Source organism: Patella vulgata, chromosome 7, assembly GCF_932274485.2.
Source record: "Patella vulgata chromosome 7, xgPatVulg1.2, whole genome shotgun sequence".
NCBI classification, from domain to species: Eukaryota; Metazoa; Mollusca; class Gastropoda; family Patellidae; genus Patella; species Patella vulgata.
This window is the reverse complement of record NC_065885.2, coordinates 474,570-489,621: the sequence shown is the minus strand read 5'-3', so window position 1 is coordinate 489,621 and position 15,052 is coordinate 474,570. Positions and strand designations below refer to the sequence as shown.

At 37.4% G+C, this 15,052-nt stretch overlaps 1 protein-coding gene across 1 annotated transcript in view; it reads left to right on the top strand.

Moving 5' to 3' along the window:
• Window positions 1-15,052, top strand: part of LOC126827736 (coiled-coil domain-containing protein 115) — a 319,045-nt gene that overhangs the window by 31,573 nt on the left and 272,420 nt on the right. The gene's annotated exons all lie outside the window — the stretch shown is intronic.

Genomic DNA, 15,052 nt, shown 5'->3' with positions numbered 1-15,052 from the left:
CAAAATTATTCGATAGTCCTCACTTGTGCTAAAACGAAACTAGCGAATGATAACAATTATAAAGGTCTGGGCTAGGGTATAGAACAACGAAACATCATTAGAATCAGTTGACTGTACTGGAAATGTCAAACGGTTTTTCCCACGGAATCTTAATACCTAAATTAATTTTGATAAATTAATTAATTTCCATAGACTGGTCACTAGTTAATTATATCGCCCTTGGCGTGCACGTTTTTGCGTTTAATCATCAACGGACGATGAACAGCAAATCGGATTCAAATCCAATGAAAATCATGCACATAAGACGGCATCGAGAGTTGATTATGGCCTGGATAAGTTAATTTATGTCTAATTAATAATTTAGATAACATTTCAGGCCTAAAGAAATCTGCAATAGACAAATTTACAATCTGGTTAAAACACAGATCCTATTTCGATTCGTTTTTATAGTTCAAAATTTCGTTTTACTTGCTTTTACTACACTGGGATCTGGAAGACTTGTTATTTAACTCATGTTCTGCTTGAAATGAGGGGTCAGCCAATCAAATGGTCTGTCGAATCGAGTGTTTGACCTTTTTTGATTTACTCCCACTGTGCCAGTTTTATTGTTTAGGGATTAATCAAATATTTAACGATACAACAATGGGGATTAGTTAGGGTTAAGGCAGGGGCGGATTGGGGCCGGGAACCGACCCGGGCTCCCGTGTCGGAGCGGCCCCTTTTACTGACCGCGGAGCCGGATGGGGGGTCCGGGGGCTCTCCCCCATGAAAATTTTGAAAAATGAACCCCAAATATGCGATTTGGTGGCATATCTGATTATAATCTCTGTCAACAAATAATATATCTCATAAATCGATTAATTTAGGCCAAAACCCCGACCTGCAAGTAATTTACAACCATCAACCTGTGAAATTATCATATCGTCATATTATTAATTAACGTATTATCATTGTATCGTCAAGACCAGCTATAATCAAATTTTGCCGAGGCCTTAAAATTGAATTTTTTGGGGGAGTTACGAACCATCGGCAGACGTTTCCGATGAAATTTTCGGATGAAATTCGGAATTACCATTGCAGGATTCCGAATTCCGGCCCACACCCAGCACACCCGGCCCAGAAAGTCTATCATACCAGCCTAATCCAGATTCCAGTGATGGCGTGGCGGCCCGTTAAAGCCACCGGCCACATACAACATGATCATCATCGCTCCATGGCCGGTCCAATACCCCCCCCCCCCATATAATGTTCAGCAGAAAAGTTTTTTTTAGAGAATTGGACAAATTTTTTTTTTCATTTTTGTCCGACCGGCCCAATCCGCCCCTGGGTTAAGGATTACCAGAGGATTAACAGTTTAATTTAATATTTTATTCCATTTTAAATCTACCCTTTTTTTACACATTATTATACAAAAATACAATATTTAAAAATTTTAGCATATAATGTACTAGTTATCATTTAAACATTTTATTTAATCAAACATTTTCCTATTAATAATACATCTTCAACAAAATACACCTTACAATCCAACTATATATAGTGTCCTCTGAACGGAGTTCACCACTTAAGTAAGTTTTAACAAAAAATTGCTAATCATCATGATAAAATAAGATGAACAGTTTACATGCTATATGCTGAACGAATAATCTGTTGAACACAGTTCTCTACACCATAAAATTGGGCCACTTGATTAAGCCAATTAAGGCTGTTAATTAAAATCCGATAATCCAAGGATTAAAAACTGATTAAAAAAGGATTAATCCCCTTAATCAATATTTTGAGCTGGATGAGAACACCCCAGTGGGAGTACCCCGCTTTTTGCCCGGAACTGTGGGTACTCCACTAGTAACATCAATGCTGATTGGTTAATCAAATGTTTGACGTCATAGGTCAAAAGTCGGTCTTTTGACCTCTGACGTGACCTATCGCTATAACTTTTCAGATCTTCAGGTAGTGTAGGTCATCGAAAGTATAAAAAAAACGAAACGAAATATAGATCTGTATTGTAATCAGACTGACAGATTAAGCTCTTGCATAATGTATCTCTAATTAAAAGGTGATATAAACTATCATTGTTAGGTGCGTAAATAGTAAAATTACTATATAAATAAGACGTTACATCAATTGTAGTAAGAATATTATAACATGCATTTCTAGGTTAAGCGTTAGAATTATGTCGCGATTTCTGCTCCATAGGATCAGGAAAAGAACAGGATAGAAAGAATCCGCTTGATGTAAAACTAAATGTTCAAAATATGAGAAACACATTGATTTAATTGTAAAACAAAACAATAATTTTATTCAGCATATTTTAATGGGATTGGGAGAACAGGCTTAACCTATCTAAAACCCCACTTCTAGAGAATCATTTTATATAGCGTCAGAATTTAAAAATATGGTTTATTGGGTGTATCATGAATACTCCAGACATATTAACTCTGTAAGTAATTTGTCAACAGATGACTTAAAAGCTGATTAAAATCATCGGTTATAACAGATACATTTATTAAAATAAACAAATGCAATTGAGAGGAAAAACACTTAACTAGAGATATGCAGACTGCATTGCGGGACCTTTTATCATATTTAACACGACGTGGAATGATAAAACTTAAATAAACGATTTAAAATATTGTTTTTTTTACTTTCCATAAGTAAGCTTGGTTGTGAAAGATTTAGGAGGGGAGGGGGCGCCAGTCACACGTGTTTTGTTGGGGGTTAAGGTTGCGGTACAAATGCACTGGTTAGGTTATTCCAACTGTAAGTCGTCTCTTTACGTTCATAAGTTCTTTAATATTGAAACCTACTTGGCTAAAAGATTTAAAATATGATTTAGGAGAGGTTATGCTCTGTTAAGATCTAAAGCTGGACAATTATAACGTAATGAGGCAGATAACTACACATTGCACACGTCGTTTTTTCCCCGATGGCTTGCATGTATTCAGTATTATTTCTTCTCCGTGTTATAGAAATAAGAACGTATGCCCTAACTATAAAATTAATACATATCAATTCTTTCACACGGTTTTAATGTTTATAAAGATTTTTTCTTCAATGCGCTGAGAGTGCATTTCAGGTACTCTAGATTCAAACATTTCTGATGGGGAGCAAGTCCCCGGCCCCCTGTATGAAATCCTGTGCATTAGCCAGTCTTATTTTTTCTACCCCCCCCCCCCCAAACCAAATCGATATGTACGCCCCTGGGTGGACGCTTACGGCTAGGCCCCGGATCCATTCTAATCCGATATGAGTGTTTTGTTGTTTTGTAATTTCTGTATATTGTGTCTTGTACGTAGATGTGTCTTGTGTAATTGTTTGTGTGTTGCAGTCCCCGTGTACTTATTATTAAACTTTCTCTTCCCAGCATTCGTGTGGGTTTTACGACATTTAGTTTGTATTTCCCTTGCCAGAACTATAACAATAAAAGACACGTTCGGTTTCATGTTTGCTTGGAGACCATCTAAATCATCGTAAATCTCTTAATTATAACCCTCATCAGATCATGCATCTGTTTAAGATTGTCAAATATAATATGTTATTTGTAAGATAAGAATAAAGTAGTTTGGCTCGGGTACAGACGGTTAATATTGTAACTAAAGAGCAGATACGACACCACCTGGAATATTCGGTCAAAATGGCACAAGGAACAAGAAATATTTCACTATTTTGAAAGGATACTAACTGCCACTAACAAAGATATTTATTTCGTATCTAATATAAATTTGCATTTGAGGTCTTTCTTTACAGTATTAAATTTTAACATTACTTTTACTATAGAAGCAGAGCCACACCAGTCTATTGATTAAATCGCTGGCTCACAGTCCAGGAGCTTCCGGTTTCAATCCCCGATGCTGGTTGGGAAGGTTCACCTTTAAAAGCGTATACTCGTCAATGTTGTAGCATGGAGCGACTGGTATTTACCCCCCCCCCCCGTGTCAGTGTTGTAGCACGGAGCGACTGGTATTTACCGCCCCCCCCCCCCCGTGTCAGTGTTGTAGCACGGAGCGACTGGTATTTACCGCCCCCCCCCCCCCCGTGTCAGTGTTGTAGAACGGAGCGACTGGTATGGTATTTAACCCCCACCCCCCTTTGTCAGTGGTGTAGCACGGAGCGACTGGTATTTACCCCCCCCCCCCCCCGTGTCAGTGTTGTAGCACGGAGCGACTGGTATTTACCGCCCCCCCCCCCGTGTCAGTGTTGTAGTACGGAGCGACTGGTATGGTATGTAACCCCCACCCCACCCCCCTTTGTCAGTGGTGTAGCACGGAGCGACTGGCACTTATAGCGCCCCCCCCTCCCCGTGTCAGTGTTGTAGGTCGGAGCGACTGGAAACGAAAGCTAGGACGTTAAACCCCATTACATTAATTTGTAACAGTTTAAGCTATACAAAAACATGTATACAGTAGTATATTAAAGACTGGTCATAATATAAATATTAATTATATATATTAGTACTTATGATGCACTTTTAATTTTGCATTTAAACAGTTTGTTAATTTTCTGCCGAGGTTGAGACGTACCAAGCAGCCTAGATTTCTAAAATCCAAGTTCAATCACTGCCTTGATACCTGATCCCCCACCCCACTCCAACAATAACCTGGTTTGGTAGAACCGATCCCGTCTGTATTAAATCAGCAAGAAATAGATTTCTCAACCAGATGATGGTAAAAGAACAACATGAAGAGAGAAGTTATGTGATTTTATCACCAAATTACATGGAAAGGTTGACAAATTATACGGGTAGCGGGTTACAGAGACTTTGGTGATTCAATCTGACGGATTTGAACCCCCATCCCGAGAAATTATATTTAATCATCCAATTCTATAGACAGTCCTTTATTTTTAGTTCAGGAGCACGCTAGTAATCACTCAGAAACCATTAAAAATATATGCAACATAGAAAATAGAATATATCAAACTAATTGCACTAACAAAAACAAAACTTCCATTTTTATGTTTAATCTTGAAAGGAATTATATCTAAGAGTTGTGATTATTGAGACTAATGAAACTTGAAACATAAAACCTAATGAGACAATCTTCATGTCTTTACATTAAATTTAGACATGTTCTATTTCTGGGACTTTTATTCTATAAATATTCTTTAATCTGTCAATTTGTGTGCATCAACAATTTTGATGACGGTCTTTGAGAAGGTAATTTGCAGAACATAATTGCGAATGTGATCGATAAAACGGTGAATGTAAAGAATTGGCAATATTTAGTTATTACTTTTTATAATGTAAAATAGAAACATATTCAAGTTTTCAAAATAGATATATCGGAGAAACGGCTCATGGTCAAAATGTAAAATAAAACAGTTTTTTTGCTTTATAATTTCTAAACTTGTTATGAAAATTTTATGGTTCAGTTTATGTTCCTTAAGGCAGGGGTTTCGATTCCCCGGTTGTACGTGACAAGGAGTAGGGTCGCCTGTCCCATCTCGTGGGTTTTCTCTGGGTCCTACGGTTTCCTCCCACTGCTAAATACCCTTACATGCAAGCAAAATATTGAAATAAAATTGAACCATGTGTTAGTCCCGATATGACCTAGTTTGTGTCGAGTGGACGTTAAACTCTCTCTCTCTCTCTCTCCCTCTCTCTCTCTCTCCCTCAGAACAGCAGGGCCCTTATTCACGAAAACTTAAACTAAGATAAAATCGAAATTTTAAGAAATACTGCAACTTCATTGGATATATGCAAATTGATTTTACTGGTCAGCCAATCGAATTGCAATATTTCTTAAAATTTCAATTTTATCTTAGTTTAAGTTTTCGTGAATAAGGGTCCAGGGCGGAAGTCTCAGTGTTATAAGAGTCTTTAAAATAAACTTTCGTTTAACTCTTCGAAATACACAAAATGGCCAAATAACTTGTCTGAATGCTCAGAAAAGGATCGAAAAAGCAGTTTTATACCGATATTATAACCCGTCTAGATCAGTGACTTTCGTTTCTCCATTCAGGGACCTGATAAACCGTTGTATTACTGCCTGGAAAATGGGAAAATGTTATTTTATCGACCACTGATTAGCCAGAGTGATTTGCATCCAATCAAATGTTTTATCTTTAACGTGCATCTAATTCAAATCGATTACCCTAATCGATGAATTTATCAATCACCGATTTCCGAAGAGATTACCAAATCACCTCTAGGTGCGATTTGAAGATTTGATCGGGTGATCACGTGTTTTTTGGGGGGAGCCAAGTTGATAAAAAGCCCCTGAATTGCATGTGCTTAATTAACCAAGCCCAACGTAACTACTGTCGTGAACTCGACCTGTCAACTAGTTATTGTTTTGAAGAGTAGTATAGTGGTTCAGATTGATGACTCGACCACTCGACACAAACTAGGTCTTTTCGACACTAACATATTGTTCAATTTTATTTCATTAATTCGCTTGCGCGTAGGATGTTTTTTAGCAGTGGGAGGAAATCGGAGGACCCGGAGAAAACCCACGGGGTTGGACAGGCGACCCTACTCCTTGTCACGTACAAGCCTAGAGTCGAAACCACGCCACTTGACTCAGTGACAGACATTCTGATTTAACTCGCACTCTTTAAAGTTGCAATTGCAAATCTTCAAGTTATATTTTTAAAATGTATTAAAATAAAGCCTTAAAATAGATGGTATCCATAAACAGTCCTACCTTGTTAAAGAACAATCCTATTAATCCTATAATTCGCTATTGCCAGCTGAGAAATTGGCAAAAATATCATTTTTAACTTCAAATTCCAACGTTGGAAAATGGCTGCCCCATGTTGTCAATAGCAAAACAGGGGAGGTAATTGTGTTGTTATTTCCTGTGTCATAGATTTTTAAGGGTGGGAAATAATGCCCATGATCGTATAATAATGATTTGATAACCTATTGAGCAAAAGACATAGAAATAATTATGTTTTGTCTTTCTTAGAAAATTTGAATTTCTCGCTTTAACCATTCGGTCACCTAACCAAAAGCGATATAATCAACTATAACTATGCAGTTAGATTGTTTACTTTCTTGGAGTTTGATCGTTATAGTAATAAATACATTACTCATCTATTAAACTGTCTGAAATCCCCTGAATCTTTGTTAGATTGAGTCTCAAGTTTCTCACCAAATATTCTGTTTGTTTTGTGGAACACGTTTTTAATCTCCCATAAAATAAATACAAACATAACCGGAATATAATCAAGATGCGTGTCGGAAATTTGATTTTTGTAAAAGAATAGTTTGTATCAGATTTAATCCCTTAACTAGAAATTCTAATTACATGTAGTCATATTAACTTAAAGATACATTATGTAAGATTTAGATAAAGAGCTAAGCATTATTGCTATAATAGTTCGAAAATAGATAATGCAAAATGAATAATTTGACAATTTCATTCAAATGACTCTATTGCGAGCGAAGATATTAGCCTTTGAAGGTTTGACAATAATTTCACACTGGTTGTTCGAAGCTAAGTCCCGCTCCTCTATTTTTAGCTTAAATCAAAATATGGCTGAACTGTTCTAATCTATTTAATATCGGAGAAATCCGATATCATCGAGAGTTTATTATGGTCTGGATAAGTTAATTAATGTCTAAATAATAATTTATAAAACATTTAACATCTAAAGAAAGACCTGCAATAGGCAGATTTAGCTCTTGCATAATGTATGTTTAACTCTCTGTGACAAGTAATATAACATTAACGATTATACTATTAACCCGAAACCAGCCATCTAGAATTGTGACGTTATATAAAAAATCGAAGTTAGGCAATCATGTCGGTCGTACTCAAATGTCGGAGCGTTAGGTCTAATTGGAAGAATGTCGACCCAAAAACATGGAGCAGTTTTCTGGTGATCCAGTCTACTAAAATTGGAGAAGTGATATCACGTATGGTATTCACAGGCAATATCCAAATAAATGTAAATAAATTGTGAACGTGAAGCTGGTAACTCTAAACGTTACAACCGATTAAAAAAAACAACGACCTTAAACACGGAGTAAAATAATCACACTTAAAGACAATATATTCATTAAAACAAACATTGTTCAATTTAACGAACAATAATGGATAATAAAAGACAATATAAACCATACTGATTATTCACAAAATTCCCTAGAACCTGTAAAATCTGGACTATAAATTCTGTAAATAATGATGTATTATCAACTTTCACGAATTTCCCAATTCTGAGTTGAAAAATATATATTTATGTCTTCTATAAAACTTGATTATTGTTAAAATTAATGTCAGTGTTGGTTTCGGGTTACATGTTGTAAAGCTGACTGTTCAACTGCTAAAAATAAAATGAGAATTTATGTATTGTTTATTGTAACAACAAGAGGACCGTCAGGTCCGAGTGTTTTTACAATATATTACGCAATGTCTCAGCTCGAGACCATTAAACATCTTAAAATACAGACTCTCCGCACGTGCGTTTACAGTGAAATACGTCACTCGAGTCTAATATTTGACAAGGTACGATTGGCAAGTTGCCCGTACGATTATTTGAAATAATGGTACGCCAACATCAAAGGGTGACGTCACATCTGTATTTTAAACAGTTATAAAAGTCCTAAGCCAGGCTATATTTAAACAGAAAGACAATCGAATTGCATATAATTTACTTTTCATTTGCGAAGTTTACATAGCTCACTAATTGTGGTTGTGTGTTTATATTCAAAATATATCTAATAAAATTTTCATTATTCAAATATAAAAACCATTAGAAACCAACACGAAGAATTATGTTGATTTGAACATCTTATATCCTACATTCAGTAGCAGTATTAAATCCTGTTGTCACCACAAACCATGGTATAGTGATGTATTCTCTTTTGTTTCACGACTTGTTTGAATCCAGAACACCTCAGTCATCATGATAATATCCCTTGGTCATCGTTTGCGGGAGGTTGAGTGGCCGAAAGATTTAACGCATGCGCTTGGTTTGTCATTGAATCAAGTGGTATGGTTTCGATTCTTGTGACAAAGAATAGAGTGTCGCCTATCCGAATTGGTGGATTTTCTCATGGTCCTCCGATATCCTTCCACTCCTGAAATGACCCAGTTCTCTCTCTCTCTCTCTCTCTCTCTCTCTCTCTCGTCCTATTCGTTACAGAGTCAAATTTTAAAAATCTGTGTTACATATTTCGATATTTAAACGATATTGTCCCAAAATACGAAAGATTGGACATAGATTTAAGGACACCAGAAAATTCACCAGCAAGTTAAATGTAAACTTTATAGTCCATGAAAAGTATCCTTATAAGATTTTGCGATTTGCCAATCTCTAATACAATAAATTTACATTATTATTGTCTAAAAGCAAAATGCATGTTTACAGGAAGCTCGAAACGAAAAAAAATACAATAATTTTAACAATAACAAAATCTGATCTGGAAGAATTGTTATATAACCCACGTTCTAGTTGAAGTTAGAGACAAGCCAATGAAACGTTTTATTACAGCGAGTTCTTGGCTTGTGTTACAGGGAACTATTTGAAACATCAATGCTGATTGGTTAATCAAATATCTGATGCCGTAGGGTCAAAAGCCACTCGTATGAACTCTTACGCGTCGCCCCAAACCATCTACAACCGGCCAGTTCTTCATTTAGTGGGGGGGGGGGAGGGGGGGACATCGAAATACGAAACAAAGTACAGACCTGTATCTTAATCAATTGAAAATAAAACTAATGTTTTTAATTCTATAAAATATAACAAATGGTAAATTTAGATTAAATACCAAATAAAAAATCATCCCTGGGAACAGATTGTATCCCTATCAAATAGTGAAATATTGCATGCTCTGGTGCCATTTTGACCGACTATTTCAGGCAGTGTTGTATCTGCTATTTAGATACAATAGTAACCGTCTGTACCCGAGCCAAACTACTTTATTCTTATCTTACAAATCACATATTACATTTGACAATCTTAAACAGATGCATTATCTGAAGAGGGTTATAATTAATAGATTTACGATGATTTAGATGGTCTCCAAGCAAACATGAAACCGAACGAGTCTTTTATTGTTATCGTTCTGGCAAGGGAAATACAAATTAAATGTCGTAAAACCGACACAGTTACAGAGAAGAGAAACTATCTTTTAGGTTTATTACATTCACAATATTATTTTGGCAATAAATTATTGGTGTGCTGGGAATATAACTGTCTTGAATTCAAGTTAGCAAAGCAAACATAAAACAAGATGGTGTTTCATTGATATCATTCTGACACATTAAACGTCGTAGGTTAGACAAGCATCTGTGGTAAGATCCGGTCATAAACTCACAATTTTAGTTTCATTATACGGGGGTTTAACGTCCACTCGACACAAACTAGGTCATTTCGGAACTAACATATGGTTCAATTTTATTTCAATAATTTGCTTGTGCGTAGGGGTCTTTATAGTAGTGTGAGGAAACCGCAGGCCCCGGAGAAAACACACGAGGTTGGACAGGCGACCCTACTCCTAGTCAGGTACAACCGGGCTAAGCTCCCACGCGCTAACCATTCGACCATTCCTCCCACCCCCCATTTGGTAATAAACGTTTACGTTCACCGCAATACAGCAGCTTGTAGTCATCCTCGGTATCCCCAGTGCTTTCATTCCGTTCTACTCCACTACACCCTGGGTTAATCTATGGGGGAGACATGTTTTCAAATTATTCGCTCTTGATGATTGTGCTATTTTTAACGACCAATCCCATCCACCGTTAATTGAAAAGGTTGTTGGGAAAAGGAGGTAACTCCCATCGGTCAAGGTTAGGAGTTAGCCTAAATGAGAGAAGTTCAAATTATTCTAAATGCGTACTTACTAACAACAAATTATATAATAGGAAATTAATGGAGACCGGACCAAATTGCCAAGTATAAGTTCAATAATAATAAACATAACAGAATGAAACATTTCAGATAAAGAACAAATAGTAGTAATAATAACAAAAGTCAAACATATAGATGTTATACATATTTGAAATCAGCGAAACATATTACATATTTTGATAATACAATTAATTATAAATGAATTAGAAATATATACATTATTTACAATTATTATTTAGTAAATGGACATGAATTTGGTTAATTACCCTTATAAAATCGAAGGCGAAACGACTAGTTTGTAAACTGTTTCTTGATTGGTTCGTAGACTCTAGCTACAATCAAGGCCAGGGCAAATAATTTGAAATCGTGGAAACCCTATGGATTAACCCAGGGTATAGTGGAGTAGAACGGAATGAAAAACTGGGGATACCGAGGATGCGTGTACGTTCGATTATGAGAAAGTTTGCAAGACTTTTAATACCAAAGAAGTGACATTCCCCTCCCCCAAAAATATCCTAGAGTATTTTGACAATCTGATTAAAACATAGATCCTATTTCGTTTCGTTTTTATAGTTCAAAATTTCGTTTAACTTGTTTTTACAACAAGAGGATCGAGAAGAGTTGTTATCATTGACGTGTTTTGAATGGTGTGAGGAATTAGGAAATGAAACGATCTGTTACGGCGAGCTTTAGGCGTGTTTTGCCCCGATTGGTTAATCAAATATCTGACGTCATAGAGTAAAATGCCGCTCGTATGACCGCTGACCCGACCTATCGATAGGTCGGGTCAGATGTCCATGTAGTGTAGTCCATCGAAAGTATAAAAAAACGAAACGAAATATAGATCTGTATTTTAATCAGATTGGTATTTTGACAAAGTTTACAACAATGTTTCGACAATCTTAATTTCAACAAAATGCGAGTTACCTCCCTTCGCCCACTCGTTGTATATTTATGGAGTATTGTGATTGGTCGATAAGAATAGCAGAAATATCAGGGGCGGATAATTTGGTCACGTTTTTCCCCCGAGAATGGCTCCAGGGGTTAGTGGAGTAGAACGGGACGATATACAACTGGGGATGCCGAATATAGCAAAGATCTAACTTTAAATCCGTAATTTATATCTGTTCAACCTCTGCTGTCACATAATTATTATTGTTATTATTACTATTATTATTATTACACCACGTCTATACAGTGAAAGCTGAACTATAAAACAAATGTCACTGCCTTGGTCTCAATACACAACACCGTCTATGTGTGCATACCACCAATATTATTCAAATAATATGCATGCTGTTGAAAAAAACCGAAGTATATACATTACCTTAATATAACACCATCACCGTTAATTCCACAGACCTCACTGAGAAGTCAAATATCTATCAACTTTCCCATTTATGACGAGGCAAGGTAGTTTGAGACATCTGGTACCACTGCTCAATTATTCCGAATGTTCACATCGATGAAGGGTTTTAACAACGTTTCTCACAAAGATTCATTACGGAAATAAAGGAAGTCAAGAGTAATTACATTTGGCGTGGGTAATATCAATCTAGAGTTACACGGTGCACATCAGATATGAAATGTCAAATAAGGTTCATGATTAGGAAGGAAGTAGTTTAAGGTCTTCTCATAGTCTTACTTAGATGGACTCGTTGATTCTACTTCACCGACTATTGACCAGGTCTTATAATTAACATGGTGGACGCTCATGGTGGAGCATGAGGTAGAGCATCTGGGGCTAACAAATAAGGCATTAAGCCGTGTATACATTGATATGTACGTAAAGCTTCATTGATAGTTTGAATTCGATGAAGAGACGATGGAACCACCACCCCATGTCAGGACAAATTACATACGTGACCATGCAAACAATTAACCGATTGTTTGTCTCAAACTGACGGTGGTACCGTTTCCAACGTCTGGGTCGAGACCCCAGCTGGGTTCACCAAGTCATTTTCGTGGGGCCGTGGCGGACTTCACTGAAAATTTTGAAACAATGCTATGTTTTCATGAAAAGCATACCAATCTCTGATCTTTACACCTATTGCCACATTGGCAATCGTCTTTCTTCAAATTGTACAAAGGTCTAAACAAGTAAACAATAAGTTTCATAGTAAAAGGTGAGTTTGTTCTTCGAGGGGTCGTGGTCAGATGATGGTTTCTGGAATGGGGGCGCAACCAACAAAAGGTTGGGACCACAGTCATAGTCAGTGTTATTGCATAAAATCTGATTTCCCCAAGATACTTCAATGGCTACATGAGGGCGTCGGATTGGGTCAACTTAACACAAACTTCTTAAACAAGTAGTAAGACTAGTGTTCTATGGAAATTGTAAATGTGAAAATGATAGCCGCTTGAACCGAGTGGATACTAATATCACAACCCAACACCTTATCCCAAATGATATTTCATATTCGATAGTTGTTAATAAACGCCGACATGAAAGAAGAAGGATATTGTTGTTCTTGAAATCTTGTATTTAAGTAATGTTTATGTGTGATGGGGAGTGTTTGTTTCATTTGGGGGATGGTGGGCTAATATCTCCCGGTGTAGTGGATTGGATGTATGATAGAGTGGTTTGTGTGTATGATGGAGCGGTTTGGATGTATGATTGAGTGGTTTGGGTATATGATGGAGTGGTTTGGGTGTGTTATTGAGAAGTTTGGGTGTATGATGGAGTGGTTGGGGTGTATTATTGATTGGTTTGGGTGTATGATGGAGTGGTTTGTGTGTATTATTGAGAGGTTTGTGTGTATGATGGAGAGGTTTAGGTGTGATGTTACCTTGAATTACTCTGCAGTAGAGTGTACCGTTAAGTTAATGGTTTAATTATGTATTTAAGATACAGTATCTTGTCGTCGTCCGATTATTGTTTAGTAAATACCCATTATACCCACGACTACATGTCAGATCGTACCGACCGTATCCTTACTAGCTTACTATTGAAACGGACCGTTTATACACACGACTACATGCCAGATCGTACCGACCGTATCCTTACTAGCTTACTATTGAAACGGACCGTTTATACCCACGACTACATGCCAGATCGTACCGACCGTATTCTAGCTAGCTAGCTAGCTATTGAAACGGACCGTTTATACCCACGGCTACATGTCAGATTGTACCGACCGTATTCGAACTAGCTTTCTATTGAAACGTCAACTGGCAGGGTTTCGATTCCCCGGTTGTAAGTGACACGGAGTAGGGTCGCCTGTCCAACCGCGTGGGTTTTCTCCGGGTCCTCCGGTTTCCCCCCACTGCTAAAGACCCCTACGCGCAAGCGAATTATTGAAATAAAATTAAACCATATGTTAGTCCCGAAATTACCTAATTTGTGTCGAGTGGACGTTAAACCCCATTTCTCCCTCTCTCTCTTTTTCTATTGAAACGGACCGTTTATACCCACGACTACATGTCAGATCGTACCGACCGTATTATAGCTAGCTAGCTGTTGAAACGGACCGTTTATACCCACGACTACATGCCAGATCGTAATAATTGTATTCTAGCTAGCTAGGTATTGAAACGGACCGTTTATACCTACGACTACATGTCAGATCGTACCGACCGTATTATAGCTAGCTAGCTGTTGAAACGGACCGTTTATACCCACGACTACATGCCAGATCGTAATAATTTATTCTAGCTAGCTAGGTATTGAAACGGACCGTTTATACCTACGACTACATGTCAGATCGTACCGATCGTAGTCTAGCTAGTTAGCTGTTGAAACGGATCGTTTATACCCACGACTACATGTCAGATCGTACCGATCGTATTCTAGCTAGCTAGCTATTGAAACGGGCCGTTTATACCTACGACTACATGTCAGATCGTACCGATCGTATTCTAGCTACCTAGCTATTAAAACGGAGCGTTTATACCTACGACTACATATCAGATCGTACCGATCGTATTCTAGCTAGCTAGCTGTTGAAACGGGCCGTTTATACCCACGACTATATGTCAGATCGTACCGACCGTATTTGAACTAGCTTTCTATTGAAACGGATCGTTTATACCCACGACTACATGCCAGATCGTACCGACCGTATTCTAGCTAGCTAGCTAGCTATTGAATCGGACCGTTTATACCCACGACTACATGTCAGATCGTACCGATCGTATTCTAGCTAGCTAGCTGTTGAAACGGACCGTTTATACCCACGACTACATGCCAGATCGTACCGATCGTATTCTAGCTAGCTAACTATTTAAACCGACCGTTTATAAATATCCCTGAAGC